The sequence below is a fragment of the Phyllobates terribilis genome, unplaced genomic scaffold, assembly GCF_046119375.1.
Source record: "Phyllobates terribilis strain yellow unplaced genomic scaffold, ASM4611937v1 Scaffold_5__5_contigs__length_657084704, whole genome shotgun sequence".
In the NCBI taxonomy this organism is placed as follows: Eukaryota; Metazoa; Chordata; class Amphibia; order Anura; family Dendrobatidae; genus Phyllobates; species Phyllobates terribilis.
The window spans coordinates 28139392-28160405 of NW_027362765.1; the positions used below are offsets into that span (position 1 = coordinate 28139392).

Here is a 21014-nt window from a genome sequence, read left to right on the forward strand (position 1 = left end):
TATTTCAGTTTGATATATGTAATAACTGTTGGACACAGTAATGTTTCTGCCTTGAAATGAGGTTTATTGTGCTAACAGAAAATGTGCAATCTGCATTCAAACAAAATTTGACCTGTGCATAAGTATGGGCACCCTTATCATTTTCTTGTTTTAAATACTCCTACCTACTTTTTACTGACTTACTAAAGCACTTTTTTTGGTTTTGTAACCTCATTGAGCTTTGAACTTCATAGCCAGGTGTATGCAATCATGAGAAAAGCTACTTAAAGTGGCCACTTGCAAGTTGTTCTCCTGTTTGAATCTCCTCTGAAGAGTGGCATCATGGGCTCCTCAAAACAACTGTCAAATGATCTGAAAACAAAGATTATTCAACATAGTTGTTCAGGGGAAGGATACAAAAAGCTGTCTCAGAGATTTAACCTGTCAGTTTCCACTGTGAGGAACATAGTAAGGAAATGGAAGAACATAGGGACAGTTCTTGTTAAGGCCAGAAGTGGCAGGCCAAGAAAAACATCAGAAAGGCAGAGAAGAAGAATGGTGAGATCAGTCAAGGACAATCCTCAGACCACCTCCAGAGAGCTGCAGCATCAACTTGCTGCAGATGGTGTCACTGTGCATCGGTCAACTATACAACGCACTTTGCACAAGGAGAAGCTGTATGGGAGAGTGATGCGAAAGAAGCCGTTTCTGCAAGTACGCACAAACAGAGTCGGCTGAGGTATGCAAAAGCACATTTGAAGAAGCCTATTTCTTTTTGGAAGAAGGTCCTGTGGACTGATGAAACCAAGATTGAGTTGTTTGGTCATACAAAAAGGCGTTATGCATGGTGGCAAAAAAACACAGCATTCCAAGAAAAACACTTGCTACCCACAGTAAAATTTGGTGGAGGTTCCATCATGCTTTGGGGCTGTGTGGTCAATGCCGGCACTGGGAATCTTGTTAAAGTTGAGGGACGCATGGATTCCACTCAGTATCAGCAGATTCTTGACAATAATGTTCAAGAATCAGTGATAAAGTTGAAGTTACGCAGGGGATGGATCTTTCAGCAAGACAATGATCCAAAACACCGCTCCAAATCTACTCAGGCATTCATGCAGAGGAACAATTACAATGTTCTGGAATGGCCATCCCAGTCCCCAGACCTGAATATCATTGAACATCTGTGGGATCATTTGAAGAGGCTGTCCATGCTCAGCGACCATCAAACTTAACAGAACTGGAATTGTTTTGTAAAGAGGAATGGTCAAAAATACCTTCATCCAGGATCCAGGAACTCATTAAAAGCTACAGGAAGCGACTAGAGGCTGTTATTTTTGCAAAAGGAGGATCTACTAAATATTAATGTCACTTTTCTGGTGAGGTGCCCATACTTATGCACCTGTCAAATTTTGTTTGAATGCAGATTGCACATTTTCTGTTAGTACAATAAACCTCATTTCAAGGCAGAAACATTACTGTGTCCAACAGTTATTACATATATCAAACTGAAATAGCTGCTGCAAAAACACCAATTTTTATAAAACATTAAGCTTAAGATTAATAGGGGTGCCCAAACTTTTTCATATGACTGTATGTTATAATACAAAGGTTAAGTACATATATATATATATATATATATATATATATATATATATATATATATATATATACTCATTTCGTCACCAAGGAGCTTTTAAACATCATCTGTCTGGAACATCAGAGAAGCAATTTCACCAAGACAGAGAGACCCCTGGAAGTCTTCACAACACTGCATGGGCAGGTACATACAACACTACACATCAGTGCAGGTATAACTTATGGCTTCTCCCTGTATCATGATTCCAGTGACTTTTATAAGGCTTAGACAATGGAAGCATAAAGCTGGTTAATGTTTATAAGTATGAGTCGTCGATAATACAGAATTGGCCAGGTTCTGTAATCTCGAGAAGTTTACCTATAAACATTGTTTTAGACAATAGATCTGTGTATTTCTTCTGGAACATAATGGTAAGTGTACACACATTATCTGAATCAGTATTTTGGTTACAATAACACTATTTGTCAAAGCAAATATAACACTGGTCACTTGTGTACAAATCAGGATAATGAATCTTTGAAACACACAACTTCATAGACCATAGAACAATTAACATTGTCTTACTGCATTGACACCTAGCAAACACTTTGTGGATAGCATGCATCAAGGACAGTTCATGTGAAAGAACTACTTTATCAGTATCAGAGTATATCAATGATATTACACTGCAGTATATTGCAATATATTCCATACTTGGTCTAATGACCACACTTTATCAAAGCATATAAACAATATGTTACAATATGTAGGCTATAAGATATCCATATTTTTATTAGCAATACAATCCACACTTGGATATCTTATAGCCACACATTATTTATACAAAGCACCCTATCCAAAGTGGATGGTTTTAGCGGATGATTAACATAAAAATAATAATGGAAGTGTACACTGTGTACAACAACACAAAGCAATGCATGAACAAATTATAGCAAAAAATAAATCAGCTGGCCTAATACTCAAAGTCTTCATGGTAATCATCTCTTCTGCCAAAAAGCTTTCCCCAATGCAGTTCACACAGGCACAACATGGATTGCACGTGAAGTTCTGGGTCACAACTTCTCCTTCTGTATCGTCATCTTGAGTAGCTACCCCTATAAGCTTTGTCCATAACTGTAAAGGGGGTCGGTACTGCCACCAAGTCTCAAATATATTGATAGCAGTGGAATGGCTAGTGTTCATCATTTGAGCTAAGTAAATCAATAGATTCTGTTTGGTTTTCCATGACGCCACATTTTCCATGGTTGGCCTCTCGATTTTCGGTCTGAAGATCGCTTGGGTCATCATTTCCAGATTTTGATCTAAAGGGAAAACACATATTATTCTCTGCACAAAATCCCGGTCAGTTGGGACGTGTTCCCCTTTCTTTTGCCCGGGTTTCATAACTATCAACACATTGTCTGCTCCTTGAACAATTACCTCAGCAGGTTCTGGAGGACCTTTGTCACCCAGTTGTTTCACCCAGATTTTTGCACCATCATTGATAGGATGTGAGGATCCAAATCCTTCACCTCCTCTGACTTTCACAACTGCAGGGGTCCTTACTCTGACCACCTTCGTTTTAGAAATAGACAGTACCAGTAACTGAGTTATCTTATCTCTCTTCTGTATTATCATGACCTTTTCTTCATAATTCATTAAAAGTACCTTAATTTCTTCCTGATAATCCTGGTCTATCACTCCTCCCATTACATGAATACCCTTTAAGGCCAAGCCTGACCTTGAGGTTATAAGACTAAGACCAAAATGCTCAGGTTGCATTTGCAAGCCTATAGCAGTCCTGATTTTCTTTACAGCTTCTTTGAAGTGACTTTCATTGTCACTTTGAATCTGTATTGGGATACAGTACAATACCATTGTTTCCAAAGTCTTAATAGTATTGTTAGCATTGGCCATTTTACAGGTACAAATCAACGTAAACCCAGAATGTGCATCCACAGCCATGCATACGCATCCTCCATCATGTAGAGGGGGGCCAATGTAGTCCATTTGCCAAATTTGCCCAGGAAGTTTTCCTCCAGCTTTCTGGCCTCTCACCACATGAGGGATTGGTCTCTGTTTTGAATGTTGACACTTCATGACAGTTTCCTTTATGAAATCTAACCTGATGGGCACCCCTCTGGTCTGTGCCCATTGAGTCAGTCCAAGCAGCTCCTCAGTGGTGTCAGTCTTTTTATTGGATTCAGTGACTGATATTTTGGACTGTTCGTCTGCTACTGAGTTGAAGAGTCTTTCCAGGGTATCTGAAGCACAAATAGCATCAACATGAAACACAGTCACTTTAATCATTTGCACAATTGCCCAGATATCTTGCCACAACTCTTTTCTCCATACTTCTTTGCTATGTATACTTGTAGTCTGATAGCCCACTGCGTTCCACACATGGTTGTTGCCTTGGTAACTTGCTGACCCTTCTGTAAACCACGCTTGTTTCCTCTGCTCAGGAATCAATTGTTCAAAGGGTATCTCCTGCTCCTGAAGTCCCACAGAGACTTTGCTTAACTTCTCATGCAATGTGGAGATTCCACTAACTCCTGGTTTTGCTCTGTCCTGAATTGCCTCAATTTGCTTTCCTCCTAATTCTGTAGTTATAACCTTGCACTCACTGAATTGTTTTGGAGTTCCCTTAATCAAACTGGCCTCCGCCCCTGTATCTACCAACATATGTGGGGCGTGGGCAGCATGTCAATCACTTTTATCTGTCTCCCTCCATCGATCCCCCATTTCAGATGAAGACATCTTATTAGGAGAAAATGATGCCCCCTTCTGTTGGGCTTTGAATTCCTGTATCAAGGATTTAACTTCATCATAAAGATCATCAAACCCCGGTGCTGTGGGCTTTGCTGGTGACGAGGAGGGAGTGGGTCCTCTCTCTCCCCATGTCCTGCCCGGGCCCTGCTGTGGGGATTCAGAATCTTTTACTGTAACCTTTCTATTATGTGAAACCTCTGACTTTTTATTAAGTCCTCTCTTTAGATATAATTTCCACATCTCGTCAGTACCAATCCCGTCTATTTTATCCCTGTGGACACCATCCCTTATCAGGGCCATAAACATATCTTTCTAGGTAATGTGGCATCTAGGATTGTAGTTACTTTTGACATTGTCACGCTGCTCTTCAGAGGGAAAATTACCGTTTTGTTTGGGACCCCAATCTCCCAGATCCCCTAACTGTCTAATTGCCTCCAATGTATTGGCGATAGTTTTCCCAGTTTGATTTATCATTATTGTCATCATGATATGCTTATAGGCTGGAGGGGCCTTTCTAATGATACGATTTCTAATAGATACACTTACAATAACTTGCATGTAATCGTCATATGTATTTGCTGAAATAGCATTTTTCATGACCTCCTCCTTCAATCTCTGAGCACAATCTTTCAATGTAAACCATGGTTTTTCATTTGGTGGCCAATCTGCCTCTGATGGGTATTTATGCTGCAATGCCATGGCCACAACATCAAGCATACTACACACCACATGTGGCTGCTGAATTGTCAAGGTACGGAAGGCCTCCTTCACTACAGGTTCATGACTGAGTTGGACAAATTTTGAGCCATCCACTGCATCCACCTGCACTCCATGAGCCCCCATCTCCCATAATCTGACAGCCCAAGCTACCAAAGATTCATTTGGCTTTTGAGAAAAACGATCATGAAGGTCATTAAGCTCCTGCTGACTGTAATCCTCTACTGCATTCTTATTCTGTTTACCTGCAGCAGTCTCTACCATCCGTCTCCGATATATAGGATGAACTTTCACTGGGTTAAGAGGAGGATCAATTTCTCTCTTTCCATTGAAATATTCATCCTCAGTCTCTGGATCGGTGATGTTTTCGGAGTCAGTTGAATTCCATACATCCCCATCCCACTGATCAGGGCTCCACTCTATCCCTGCTTTGGCTATGGCCAAAGCTACTTTCTTTTTATTAACCTTCCCTCGCCTCCTTTTGTATTTATACTGTGCTACACATACAGCAGCCTTTTCTGCAACATGCTGATATCCATCACATCTGTCCATTAATAACTTATTCTGACACTGTGCTATAACCAATGCATTCTGGGCCTCACACAGCTGTCTTTCCAATTCCTGAACTTTTGTTAATATACGTATTCTTTCCTCATGCTGTTTTCTATATGCAGACAGCAGGATCCATCCACGCCTGCCAACAGCGCCCAACTCTTTACCTTTTTCTACTTTCACTTTCTGCAAGCATGAAACCACATCATCAGGTTCAGCATCATTCAAACATTTGTCCCACGCTTCACTCAAACCAGCACTGTGGGACCATTTTGTTGCCAAAATATAATAGGGAGTCTGTTCCCAACCTGGAATCTCAACAGACTCACACCTACCTTTCTCTTAAAGAAAGGCATGTTTTATGCAATATAACAATATCACTCTATCACTGTCATGGTACATCGTTTTCCCTGTCCTGCATTTCTGTATAAAATGTCATGATGTGATGTAAATACCCATGCTCTTTCCCAGATCTTTGTTCCTCAACCATAATTTAACTTGGGCTTGTGTCAACACTGCTAGAGGACTCCCCATTGTTCTCTTAAGCAGGGGGAGAACTCACAGTACACATCTTTATAGACACATCGGAGCCATGCCATGGACTAAACCATCGACTAGGAGGGGGGAAACCTCTCCTCCCCTACCCTTGGGCTGTTCCCGGTAGCCCAAGACAATGGACTTATGCGTGACCAGTGTTGTGTTGGGAGATCTCTGGAGGAAGAAGTGTGGGGGCTCTTAGCTGCCGCAAGACCTCACGCCCGTCGGTGATTGTGGACTTATTATGAACCTTAGGAATAACATGGATTTTTGATTTGGTATGCTGCCTGCCTTAATAAATCCCATTGGATCGTTCTTAGTCCGGTGGTCTCTTCTTGCTCTGCCGCATACCCCGTCACAAACTGGTTTGCAGCGGTGGGATCAGAGCAGAAGGAATGGAGGACAACGGCCCATCAACAGCTGGAACCAGAGCCTCAGAGTACAAGAACTGGACTGTGGTGAGTTTACAAACAAAGGCCCGTGAACTGGGGGTCAGCTACAAGTGACTCTCAAAGGAGCAGCTAACTGAGGCTTTGGAAGGAGTTCGCCTGCAAGAGTACACTGAGGAAGCACCTCCACGGCCAATGGAGGAAAGGCGACAAGCAGAGGTAAATACCCAAAAAAGTCAGTGGGCTGTGTGGTACGAGGAGGAGATGGCAATGATGGGAGAGGAGGTCTCCATAGACTATAAGATGGAGATCATGCGAGGAGCTAAGGAGATGGCATTGCTGGAGAGGCAGATAGCTTTGGAAGCAGCTAGAAGCGCCAGACAGACTGTAACCCCAGCACCCACCATGAGGGAACTCGCCAGAGTGTCCCACAAAGATTTCAAGCCGTTCCAGGACGCTGCAGGTGACATTGAGGGCTTCTTCCAGGACTTTGAGCTTCAGTGTCGATTAATAGAAGTCCCAGAAAGGGAGCGAGTCCGACATCTGGTGGGGCTCTTAGAGGGTGGAGCTGCCGCAGCCTATAGAGCTATGGACCCTCGGGGGGACTGTGAGTATGCAGACATTAAACGGACTATTCTGGAACACTACGCTGTGACCCCAGACACTTATAGGACCCAGTTGCGTACTTTGGCCTGTGATGAGGAGGTGTCCTTCAAGATGTATGCTCACAGACTCAAACAAATATGTCATCGCTGGATGGAGGGAGAGGAGGCCTTAACTTGGGGGGCCTTCCTCCAGGTCATCTTGAAAGAGCAGTTTTACTTCAAGTGTCCCGCTGAGATCCGAGAATGGGTGCGTGAAAGGAGACCAGCCACGGTGGAGGAAGCTGCAGCTCTAGCGGATGAGGCTCTCACCATCAAGCCTCAATGGAAAAAATTACTACTCAGTGAGAAAAGAACTACCAGCCCCCCGACGATGGCGGCCCCTGGTCCTTCAGCCTCCCATACTCACCATCCCAATAGACCATCCACTCATGGTGACCTTCGTGTGACTGTGCCTCGCATTACTCCTGCTCCGCCTTCGGGACTACGACGTGGAGGAAGAGTCCCAGAGCGCAGATGTTATAGATGTGGGCAGCCTGGGCATCTGCAATTCCAATGTCCAGGTGTTCGGAGGCAGGACAGCTACAGACCGCCAGTTCATTATCTACAGACACCCTCACCAGGAGAAGAGCTGGATTCAGTCCCTGACGACTTGCCAAGTGACTCCGATACCCTGGCTCCCATACCAGGAGTCTATGGGGTGCGAGCCCCAGCCACCTGTTCTTCTGACCGTCAGCACAAACATCTACAGGAGGTCGTGCTGGATGGCCAAAAGGTTGTCGGCTTCCGTGACACTGGGGCTTTTCTCACCATAGCCGATCCCCGCGTACTTCAGCCAGAAGCAATTCAAAAGGGACCAGGAATTGCCATTGAATTGGTTGGAGGCACCCAGAGATATATTCCAAGAGCGAGGGTGACCCTGGATTATGGCTTTGGGGCCAAACAATGCGTGGTCGGTGTGATGAGCGGCCTCCCCGCAGACGTTCTTTTAGGAAATGATGTGGGACATCTGCATTGCCACTTCGTCGGTGCGGTAACCAGAAGTCAAGCCAAGAGAGCAGCAGATGGGGACGCATACAACTCATCCATGGAAATGAGGCCACCAGAACCGCCGACACCGCCGGTGAGTGATTCTTCTTGTGGGGACAATGTGAGTGATACCTGGGATAGAGTTCAGTTTCGACAAGAGGTCGATACTGACCCCACCCTAGCTAGTTTTAGAGCACGAGCTGAGACAGGGCAGTTAGGGGAGAACAGGGAAAGGATTATCCGAGAAAATGGACTTTTGTATAGGGTTACCAATGCTGTCTCCCCAGATAAGCCCTGGACTTGTAACAAACCGATGATTGTTCCTCAGAAATACAGGATTCCCCTACTACACCTTGCTCGTGATATCCCTACTGCTGGCCATCAAGGCAAAACCCGCACCGAGAGACGATTGACTCAAACCTTCTATTGGCCAGGGATTTCTCATGCAGTGGCGCATTTCTGCCGAACTTGCAATATATGTCAGCGTAGAGGGCGACCCGGAGATCACCCAAAGGCCCCTCTGCAACCACTCCCTATCATAGAAGAGCCATTTCAAAGAGTAGCTGTCGATATCATTGGGCCTCTAGCTAAGCCAAGTAGATCAGGAAAGCAGTACATTCTCACTGTTGTGGACTACGCTACCCGATATCCGGAAGCTGTGGCCTTGTCCAGTATTTCTGCAGCCAAGGTGGCAGAGGCCCTGGTTACCATTTTCACCAGAGTAGGATTTCCCAGTGAGATCTTGTCAGACCAAGGCTCCCAGTTCATGTCAGAACTAGTCCAGTGTCTGTGGCGCACCTGTGGAGTACAAGCGATTCAAACGATACCGTATCATCCACAAACAAATGGACTTTGTGAACGATTTAACGGCACTCTGAAGAATATGCTGAGGGCCTTCACGGACAGAGATTCAGACTGGGAGAAGTACCTACCCCATCTCTTGTTTGCCTATCGGGAAGTTCCTCAGGAGTCCACCGGGTTTTCCCCCTTTGAACTCCTCTATGGAAGAAAGGTCCGAGGACCATTAACTCTGCTCTATGAATACTGGGCGGGGCAAGTTGAAGATACAGGAGCCCCTGTTGTCCCTTATGTCCTAAAGCTGCGAGAAACCCTGGCTCAACTTGCTAGTTTCGCCCAGAGTCATGTGCATATGGCTCAAACCCGACAGAAGACCTGGTATGACCGTAAAGCACGCTATCGGGAGTTTGTAGAAGGACAACCGGTCTTAATGATTATTCCCCATCCACAAAATAAACTGCAGACCACGTGGGAGGGTCCCTTCCGGGTTCTCAAGAAACTAAATGACACCAATTACCTTCTTGCTCTAGATGATCAGGGACTAAGACAAAAGACTGTCCATGTGAATATGATTAAGGAATACCACGACCGGAACCTTCCAATGATAGCAAGCTGTCGGCTAGCTTCAGAAGACGGTCCCGAGTAAGAGGACTCCCTACCGGATCTCGTGGAAGCCACGAGAGCCCCATCCACTGTGGAACAGGTTCCTCTGGGAGATCACCTGGACCCCTTACAGAAAGACCAGATGCTGGGAGTGCTTCAACAGAGACGGGCTGCTTTCTCATCTCAACCAGGTCGAACCACCATCACCCAACATCATGTAGACACTTAGGGTATCCGTCCCATACAACAGGCTCCTTACCGGGTACCTGAATCAGTTCGAAACACCATGCAGCACGAACTAGAGGAGATGTTACAGCTGGGGGTAATCCAGGCCTCTCATAGCCCTTGGGCCTCTCCTGTGGTGTTAGTACCAAAGAAGGATGGGAGTACTCAATTTTGTGTGGACTACAGACGAATTAATGACCATACTGTCAGTGATCCTTACCCAATGCCCCGTATTGACGAACTTCTAGACCGAATGGCTGGATCCCGATATGTCACTACCTTAGATCTCAGTAAGGGATACTGGCAAATTCCTCTGACGGAGGAAGGGAGAGGACGGTCCGCTTTTATAACCCCCTTTGGTCTGTATGAATTTCTAAGCATTCCTTTTGGAATGAAAAATGCCCCGGCAACCTTCCAGAGAATGGTAGATCAGATCCTCCGGGGATGTGGGGACTTTGCTTGTGCCTACTTAGATGATATCGCCGTCTTCAGCCAGACGTGGGAGGAACATCTGAATCAAGTAGCCGTTATTCTTGACCTGATTCTTGCAGCCGGCCTAACCATTCGACCCGATAAATGTCAATTGGGGATGGGTAAAGTCCAGTACCTAGGGCATAGAGTAGGGGGAGGGAAGCTCCGTCCAGAACCTGCAAAAATCCAGGCTATTAGAGACTGGCCTGTACCCCAAACTAAGAAACAAGTTATGACTTTTTTGGGCACTGCTAGCTACTACCGAAAATCTGTTTCTCATTTTAGCACTGTGGCCAAGCCTCTTACCGACCTGATCAAGAAAACGATGCCCAGGCTGGTAATCTGGACTCCACCCTGTGAGGAGGCTTTTAACCGGCTGAAGGACGCCCTGGTCTGTGACCCTGTTCTGGCTGCTCCGGACTACAAGAGGCGATTCATTGTGCAGACGGACGCCTCTGCTTATGGATTGGGAGCTGTACTTAGCCAGGTGAATGCAGCGGGGGACGAGCACCCCGTCACCTACCTCAGCAGGAAACTGCTGGACCGGGAAGTGGCCTATGCAACTGTGGAAAAAGAATGTCTGGCTATAGTGTGGGCCCTCAGGAAACTAAAGCCGTATCTGTATGGACGAGAATTCACTGTGGTTACTGATCACAATCCCCTCACTTGGCTGAACAGAGCCTCTGGGGACAATGGACGCTTACTACGATGGAGCCTGGCTCTGCAACCCTATAACTTTACAGTACAGTATAGAAGAGGCAGCCAACACCAAAATGCAGATGGACTGTCCAGGCAGGAGGAGCCCTGAGTCCGGTCAGCCCTGCCTGTGTGTACTTAACAAGCGACCGGTAGAGGTCCCTCGTACGTACACAAAATTGGAGGGGAAATAATTGTCATGGTACATCGTTTTCCCTGTCCTGCATTTCTGTATAAAATGTCATGATGTGATGTAAATACCCATGCTCTTTCCCAGATCTTTGTTCCTCAACCATAATTTAACTTGGGCTTGTGTCAACACCGCTAGAGGACTCCCCATTGTTCTCTTAAGCAGGGGGAGAACTCACAGTACACATCTTTATAGACACATCGGAGCCATGCCATGGACTAAACCATCGACTAGGAGGGGGAAACCTCTCCTCCCCTACCCTTGGGCTGTTCCCGGTAGCCTAAGACAATGGACTTATGCGTGACCAGTGTTGTGTTGGGAGATCTCTGGAGGAAGAAGTGTGGGGGCTCTTAGCTGCGGCAAGACCTCACGCCCGTCGGTGATTGTGGACTTATTATGAACCTTAGGAATAACATGGATTTTTGATTTGGTATGCTGCCTGCCTTAATAAATCCCATTGGGTTGTTCTTAGTCCGGTGGTATCTTCTTGCTCTGCCGCATACCCCGTCACAATCACACCTTATCACACAGAGTCCTTATCAATTCAAGATGATTGTAATTTTTAACAAAAAAGAACTTCTGAGCCTTCTGCGTATCCTGCCGACTACGCCAAATGTTATGCCAAGTTTTTAACACTAAGGTTCGGATATGGCTTTAAAGAAGGCAACCCTTTGCGATATAACGCAATTTTATTTATAATAGTTGATTTAAAAGGTAAAATACATAATTAAAGGAATAGTATGATATGATGATATTGCATACACTTTTGTATATGTTATAATACAAAGGTTAAGTACATATATATATATATATATATGCTCATTTCGTCACCAAGGAGCTTTTAAACATCATCCGTCTGGAACATCAGAGAAGCAATTTCACCAAGACAGAGAGACCCCTGGAAGTCTTCACAACACTGCATGGGCAGGTACATACAACACTACACATCAGTGCAGGTATAACTTATGGCTTCTCCCTGTATCATGATTCCAGTGACTTTTATAAGGCTTAGACAATGGAAGCATAAAACTGGTTAATGTTTTTAAGTATGAGTCGTCGATAATACAGAATTGGCCAGGTTCTGTAATCTCGAGAAGTTTACTTATAAACATTAATCAGTTTTATGCTTCCATTGTCTAAGCCTTATAAAAGTCACTGGAATCATGATACAGACAGAAGCCATAAGTTATACCTGCACTGATGTGTAGTGTTGTATGTACCTGCCCATGCAGTGTTGTGAAGACTTCCAGGGGTCTCTCTGTCTTGGTGAAATTGCTTCTCTGATGTTCCAGACGAATGATGTTTAAAAGCTCCTTGGTGACGAAATGAGTATATATATATATATATATATATATATATATATATATATATACAGTACAGACCAAAAGTTTGGACACACCTTCTCATTTAAAGATTTTTCTGTATTTTCTTGACTATGAAAATTGTACATTCACACTGAAGGCATCAAAACTATGAATTAACACATGTGCAATTATATACTTAACAAAAAAGTGTGAAACAACTGAAAATATGTCTTAAATTCTAGGTTCTTCAAAGTAGCCACCTTTTTCTTTGATGACTGCTTTGCAAACTCTTGGCATTCTCTTGATGAGCTTCAAGAGGTAGTCACCGGAAATGGTCTTCCAACAGTCTTGAAGGAGTTCCCAGAGATGATTAGCACTTGTTGGCCCTTTTGCCTTCACTCTGCGGTCCAGCTCACCCCAAACCATCTCGATTGGGTTCAGGGATGGTGATTGTGGAGGCCAGGTCATCTGGTGTAGCACCCCATCACTCTGCTTCTTGGTCAAATAGCCCTTACACAGCCTGGAGGTGTGTTTGGGGTCATTGTCCTGTTGAAAAATAAATGATGGTCCAACTAAACACAAACCGGATGGAATATCATGCCGCTGCAAGATGTTGTGGTAGCCATGCTAGTTCAGTATGCCTTCAATTTTGAATAAATCCCCAACAGTGTCACCAGCAAAGCACCCCCACACAATCACACCTCCTCCTCCATGCTTCACGGTGGGAACCAGGCATGTAGAGTCCATCCGTTCACCTTTTCTGCGTCGCACAAAGACACGGTGGTTGGAACCAAAGATCTCAAATTTGGACTCATCAGACCAAAGCACAGATTTCCACTGGTCTAATGTCCATTTCTTTTTTCTTTAGCCCAAACAAGTCTCTTCTGCTTGTTGCCTGTCCTTAGCAGTGGTTTCCTAGCAGCTATTTTACCATGAAGGCCTGCTGCACAAAGTCTCCTCTTAACAGTTGTTGAAAAGATGTGTCTGCTGCTAGAACTCTGTGTGGCATTGACCTGTTCACTAATCTGAGCTGCTGTTAACCTGCAATTTCTGAGGGTGGTGACTTGGATAAACTTATCCTCAGAAGCAGAGGTGACTCGTGGTCTTCCTTTCCTGGGGCGGTCCTCATGAAAGCCAGTTTCTTTGTAGCGCTTGATGGTTTTTGCAACTGCACTTGGGGACACTTTCAAAGTTTTCCCAATTTTTCGGACTGACTGACCTTCATTTCTTAAAGTAATGATGGCCACTCATTTTTCTTTACTTAGCTGATTTTTTCTTGCCATAATACAAATTCTAACAGTCTATTCAGTAGCACTATCAGCTGTGTATCCACAAGACTTCTGCACAACACAACTGATGGTCCCAACCCTATTTATAAGGCAAGAAATCCCACTTATTAAACCTGACAGGGCACACCTGTGAAGTGAAAACCATTTCTGGTGACTACCTCTTGAAGCTCATCAAAAGAATGTCAACAGTGTGCAAAGCAGTCATCAAAGCAAAAGGTGGCTACTTTGAAGAACCTAGAATATAAGACATATTTTCAGTTGTTTCCCACTTTTTTGTTAAGTATATAATTCCACATGTGTTAATTCATAGTTTTTATGCCTTCAGTGTGAATGTACAATTTTCAAAGTCATGAAAATACAGAAAAATCTTTAAATGAGAAGGTGTGTCCAAACTTTTGGTCTGTACTGTATATATATATATGTACTTAACCTTTGTATTATAACATATACAAAAGTGTATGCAATATCATCATATCATACTTTTCCTTTAATTATGTATTTTACCTTTTAAATCAACTATTATAAATAAAATTGCGTTATATCGCAAAGGGTCAGTTCATTATCTACAGACACCCTCACCAGGAGAAGAGCTGGATTCAGTCCCTGACGACTTGCCAAGTGACTCCGATACCCTGGCTCCCATACCAGGAGTCTATGGGGTGCGAGCCCCAGCCACCTGTTCTTCTGACCGTCAGCACAAACATCTACAGGAGGTCGTGCTGGATGGCCAAAAGGTTGTCGGCTTCCGTGACACTGGGGCTTTTCTCACCATAGCCGATCCCCGCGTACTTCAGCCAGAAGCAATTCAAAAGGGACCAGGAATTGCCATTGAATTGGCTGGAGGCACCCAGAGATATATTCCAAGAGCGAGGGTGACCCTGGATTATGGCTTTGAGGCCAAACAATGCGTGGTCGGTGTGATGAGCGGCCTCCCCGCAGACGTTCTTTTAGGAAATGATGTGGGACATCTGCATTGCCACTTCGTCGGTGCGGTAACCAGAAGTCAAGCCAAGAGAGCAGCAGATGGGGACGCATACAACTCATCCATGGAAATGAGGCCACCAGAACCGCCGACACCGCCGGTGAGTGATTCTTCTTGTGGGGACAATGTGAGTGATACCTGGGATAGAGTTCAGTTTCGACAAGAGGTCGATACTGACCCCACCCTAGCTAGTTTTAGAGCATGAGCTGAGACAGGGCAGTTAGGGGAGAACAGGGAAAGGATTATCTGAGAAAATGGACTTTTGTATAGGGTTACCAATGCTGCCTCCCCAGATAAGCCCTGGACTTGTAACAAACAGATGATTGTTCCTCAGAAATACAGGATTCCCCTGCTACACCTTGCTCGTGATATCCCTACTGCTGGCCATCAAGGCAAAACCCGCACCGAGAGACGATTGACTCAAACCTTCTATTGGCCAGGGATTTCTCATGCAGTGGCGCATTTCTGCCGAACTTGCAATATATGTCAGCGTAGAGGGCGACCCGGAAATCACCCAAAGGCCCCTCTGCAACCACTCCCTATCATAGAAGAGCCATTTCAAAGAGTAGCTGTCGATATAATTGGGCCTCTAGCTAAGCCAAGTAGATCAGGAAAGCAGTACATTCTCACTGTTGTGGACTACGCTACCCGATATCCGGAAGCTGTGGCCTTGTCCAGTATTTCTGCAGCCAAGGTGGCAGAGGCCCTGGTTACCATTTTCACCAGAGTAGGATTTCCCAGTGAGATCTTGTCAGACCAAGGCTCCCAGTTCATGTCAGAACTAGTCCAGTGTCTGTGGCGCACCTGTGGAGTACGAGCGATTCAAACGATACCGTATCATCCACAAACAAATGGACTTTGTGAACGATTTAACGGCACTCTGAAGAATATGCTGAGGGCCTTCACGGACAGAGATTCAGACTGGGAGAAGTACCTACCCCATCTCTTGTTTGCCTATCGGGAAGTTCCTCAGGAGTCCACCGGGTTTTCCCCCTTTGAACTCCTCTATGGAAGAAAGGTCCGAGGACCATTAACTCTGCTCTATGAATACTGGGCGGGGCAAGTTGAAGATACAGGAGCCCCTGATGTCCCTTATGTCCTAAAGCTGCGAGAAACCCTGGCTCAACTTGCTAGTTTCGCCCAGAGTCATGTGCATATGGCTCAAACCCGACAGAAGACCTGGTATGACCGTAAAGCACGCTATCGGGAGTTTGTAGAAGGACAACCGGTCTTAATGATTATTCCCCATCCACAAAATAAACTGCAGACCACGTGGGAGGGTCCCTTCCGGGTTCTCAAGAAACTAAATGACACCAATTACCTTCTTGCTCTAGATGATCAGGGACTAAGACAAAAGACTGTCCATGTGAATATGATTAAGGAATACCACGACCGGAACCTTCCAATGATAGCAAGCTGTCGGCTAGCTTCAGAAGACGGTCCCGAGGAAGAGGACTCCCTACCGGATCTCGTGGAAGCCACGAGAGCCCCATCCACTGTGGAACAGGTTCCTCTGGGAGATCACCTGGACCCCTTACAGAAAGACCAGATGCTGGGAGTGCTTCAACAGAGATGGGCTGCTTTCTCATCTCAACCAGGTCGAACCACCATCACCCAACATCATGTAGACACTCAGGGTATCCGTCCCATACAACAGGCTCCTTACCGGGTACCTGAATCAGTTCGAAACACGATGCAGCACGAACTAGAGGAGATGTTACAGCTGGGGGTAATCCAGGCCTCTCATAGCCCTTGGGCCTCTCCTGTGGTGTTAGTACCAAAGAAGGATGGGAGTACTCAATTTTGTGTGGACTACAGACGACTTAATGACCATACTGTCAGTGATCCTTACCCAATGCCCCGCATTGACGAACTTCTAGACCGAATGGCTGGAACCCGATATGTCACTACCTTAGATCTCAGTAAGGGATACTGGCAAATTCCTCTGACGGAGGAAGGGAGAGGACGGTCCGCTTTTATAACCCCCTTTGGTCTGTATGAATTTCTAAGCATGCCTTTTGGAATGAAAAATGCCCCGGCAACCTTCCAGAAAATGGTAGATCAGATCCTCCGGGGATGTGGGGACTTTGCTTGTGCCTACTTAGATGATATCGCCGTCTTCAGCCAGACGTGGGAGGAACATCTGAATCAAGTAGCCGTTATTCTTGACCTGATTCTTGCAGCCGGCCTAACCATTCGACCCGATAAATGTCAATTGGGGATGGGTAAAGTCCAGTACCTAGGGCATAGAGTAGGGGGAGGGAAGCTCCGTCCAGAACCTGCAAAAATCCAGGCTATTAGAGACTGGCCTGTACCCCAAACTAAGAAACAAGTTATGGCTTTTTTGGGCACTGCTAGCTACTACCGAAAATCTGTTTCTCATTTTAGCACTGTGGCCAAGCCTCTTACCGACCTGATCAAGAAAACGATGCCCAGGCTGGTAATTTGGACTCCAGCCTGTGAGGAGGCTTTTAACCGGCTGAAGGACGCCCTGGTCTGTGACCCTATTCTGGCTGCTCCGGACTACAAGAGGCGATTCATTGTGCAGACGGACGCCTCTGCTTATGGATTGGGAGCTGTACTCAGCCAGGTGAATGCAGCGGGGGACGAGCACCCCGTCACCTACCTCAGCAGGAAACTGCTGGACCGGGAAGTGGCCTATGCAACTGTGGAAAAAGAATGTCTGGCTATAGTGTGGGCCCTCAGGAAACTAAAGCCGTATCTGTATGGACGAGAATTCACTGTGGTTACTGATCACAATCCCCTCACTTGGCTGAACAGAGCCTCTGGGGACAATGGACGCTTACTACGATGGAGCCTTGCTCTGCAACCCTATAACTTTACAGTACAGTATAGAAGAGGGAGCCAACACCAAAATGCAGATGGACTGTCCAGGCAGGAGGAGCCCTGAGTCCGGTCAGCCCTGCCTGTGTGTACTTAACAAGCAACCGGTAGAGGTCCCTCGTACGTACACAAAATTGGAGGGGAAATAATTGTCATGGTACATCGTTTTCCCTGTCCTGCATTTCTATATAAAATGTCATGATGTGATGTAAATACCCATGCTCTTTCCCAAATCTTTGTTCCTCAACCATAATTTAACTTGGGCTTGTGTCAACACCGCTAGAGGACTCCCCATTGTTCTCTTAAGCAGGGGGAGAACTCACAGTACACATCTTTATAGACACATCGGAGCCATGCCATGGACTAAACCATCGACTAGGAGGGGGGAAACCTCTCCTCCCCTACCCTTGGGCTGTTCCCGGTAGCCTAAGACAATGGACTTATGCGTGACCAGTGTTGTGTTGGGAGATCTCTGGAGGAAGAAGTGTGGGGGCTCTTAGCTGCGGCAAGACCTCACGCCCGTCGGTGATTGTGGACTTATTATGAACCTTAGGAATAACATGGATTTTTGATTTGGTATGCTGCCTGCCTTAATAAATCCCATTGGATTGTTCTTAGTCCGGTGGTCTCTTCTTGCTCTGCCGCATACCCCGTCACAATCACACCTTATCACACAGAGTCCTTATCAATTCAAGATGATTGTAATTTTTAACAAAAAAGAACTTCTGAGCCTTCTGCGTATCCTGCCGACTACGCCAAATGTTATGCCAAGTTTTTAACACTAAGGTTCGGATACGGCTTTAAAGAAGGCAACCCTTTGCGATATAACGCAATTTTATTTATAATAGTTGATTTAAAAGGTAAAATACATAATTAAAGGAATAGTATGATATGATGATATTGCATACACTTTTGTATATGTTATAATACAAAGGTTAAGTACATATATATATATATATACTCATTTCGTCACCAAGGAGCTTTTAAACATCATCCGTCTGGAACATCAGAGAAGCAATTTCACCAAGACAGAGAGACCCCTGGAAGTCTTCACAACACTGCATGGGCAGGTACATACAACACTACACATCAGTGCAGGTATAACTTATGGCTTCTCCCTGTATCATGATTCCAGTGACTTTTATAAGGCTTAGACAATGGAAGCATAAAACTGGTTAATGTTTTTAAGTATGAGTCGTCGATAATACAGAATTGGCCAGGTTCTGTAATCTCGAGAAGTTTACTTATAAACATTAACCAGCTTTATGCTTCCATTGTCTAAGCCTTATAAAAGTCACTGGAATCATGATACAGACAGAAGCCATAAGTTATACCTGCACTGATGTGTAGTGTTGTATGTACCTGCCCATGCAGAGTTGTGAAGACTTCCAGGGGTCTCTCTGTCTTGGTAAAATTGCTTCTCTGATGTTCCAGACGGATGATGTTTAAAAGCTCCTTGGTGACGAAATGAGTATATATATATATATATATATATGTACTTAACCTTTGTATTATAACATATACAAAAGTGCATGCAATATCATCATATCATACTTTTCCTTTAATTATGTATTTTACCTTTTAAATCAACTATTATAAATAAAATTGCGTTATATCGCAAAGGGTTGCCTTCTTTAGAGCCGTATCCGAACCTTAGTGTTAAAAACTTGGCATAACAGGGGGTCGCCGATGGGCGGGGCTTAGGACGCGCTTCCAGGAAGCGCACGTTAAATGCCGCTGTCGGAGATTGACAGCGGCATTTAACATGTTAACAGCCGCGGGTGGATCGCGATTCCACCCGCGGCTGTTGCGGGCACATGTCAGCTGTAAGAATCAGCTGACATGTGCTCGGTTCAGTGCGGGCTCTGTGCAGCAGCCCTCACTGAACGGGGGAATTGCAACTTATGCGTACTAATACGGCATGGGTTGCAAAGGGGTTAATTATATATGGCTCATAGTGTTGAGCGAGTATGTTCTGTTCCGAGTATATTCGGGTGAGCTCCAAGTATTTACAGCTGCTCGGTGATATGTTTGAATCGCTCCCATGTGCATGATTTGCAACTGTTTGACAGCTTTATTACATGTGAGGAATGTGTAAGAAATAGACATTCCTCACATGTAATAAAGCTGTCAAACAGTTGCAAATCATGCACACGGGAGTGATTCAAACATATCACCGAGCAGCTGTAAATAATCGGAGCTCGGCCCGAGCATACTCGGCAAAAGGGTTAATAGAACATACTCGCTCAACACTAATGGCTCAGGACAATGGATGACAAGTTGATGATTGAAATACTGGAAGTATTGTTGTCGTGATATGGTATGTGGGGTATCATTCTTTCTATGTTCAGATTTTTACTGATTTTAGGAGTGTTGTCTTGTTGCTCTGTATCATTCTGTGTGTACTCCATATTGTCTAGAGTCTTAATTACCTTACAAAAGGTCAGATAATTGAATTAGCTCACTTATTATCTGCAACCTGAATTTGTCCATCCCTCATGATGAATCCCTGCTGACATTTCCCGCAAATCACCCCCTGTAGTGTATTCATCTCTTATAGGCACCATTCCCAGGTCTGGGGGGGCTGGAAACCAATCAACCTGTCTTCCTGGCCCTGGATATAAGGAGGGGGCCTGAGGAGGACAGAGAGAGGAGCAAGATAGATCCTTTGTGGGATGCTGTTGCTAAGGCCAGCACCCCAAGGAGACTTGGAGAAACCCGGATTGTCATGGAAAATACTGCTGAAAGAGCCTAAACGGAGAAGCATCTGGAGCTGCACTGCCATATTAGTCTCTAAGCGGAGGATTGGGCCTCTTATCTCCCGGGCATTTATCCCGTTACTGGTATGTATTCGTGATCTTGTTCTATTTCATCCTCTGTGTGGTTGATTGTTTTATGGACCTTTCGGTATACATATAGTAAAGATTATTGGGACTGTTCACTCACCTCTTGCTCTGTTGATTGTGTGATACCAGAGTAAGACCCCGTGACTGTTGTCATGGACTGACATTGCAGTTTTACTACCACTCATTTGTAATTTCTTTTGGGATGCGATTTCATTGTATTTCCTTCTTTGTTTTCTGCCTCCTCTATCATCACTTCATTTTTTAACCCATATTAGTGGGTATATCAGATTTGAATTGAGAACTTTTCCTTATTTAATTATAATGTTTTTATATGCAAGGAATTCAATGTCTGAGCTCTCTTGTTCAGACAGGTCAGATACATGATCAACTTCAGATGAGCTGAAACTGATCTTAGATCTCCTCCATTCCTGTTTATGTGATTTTGTTGAGTCTTTAAAGGGGTTGTCCACTACTAGGACAACCTCTTCTTGAACTAAATGTTTGGGCGGATAAAATAAAAAAACGTATACTTACCTCAAGTGTCGGTGCTGTGTCAGCACTCGAGGTCCCGGAACTCTGGTGCAGTGGAATGACACGTGGTTCCTGACAATCA

The 21014-nt window shown here is 44.9% G+C and overlaps 1 long non-coding RNA gene across 1 annotated transcript; it reads right to left on the reverse strand.

Moving 5' to 3' along the window:
* Positions 1–1652: 1652 nt before the first annotated feature.
* LOC141271823 (uncharacterized) lies at positions 1653–21006 on the reverse strand. Its single transcript, XR_012321937.1, has 3 exons — positions 20936–21006; positions 3681–3819; positions 1653–2877 (listed from the first exon to the last, which is right to left on the reverse strand). It is a non-coding gene; the product is annotated as an uncharacterized lncRNA (long non-coding RNA).
* Positions 21007–21014: the final 8 nt, after the last annotated feature.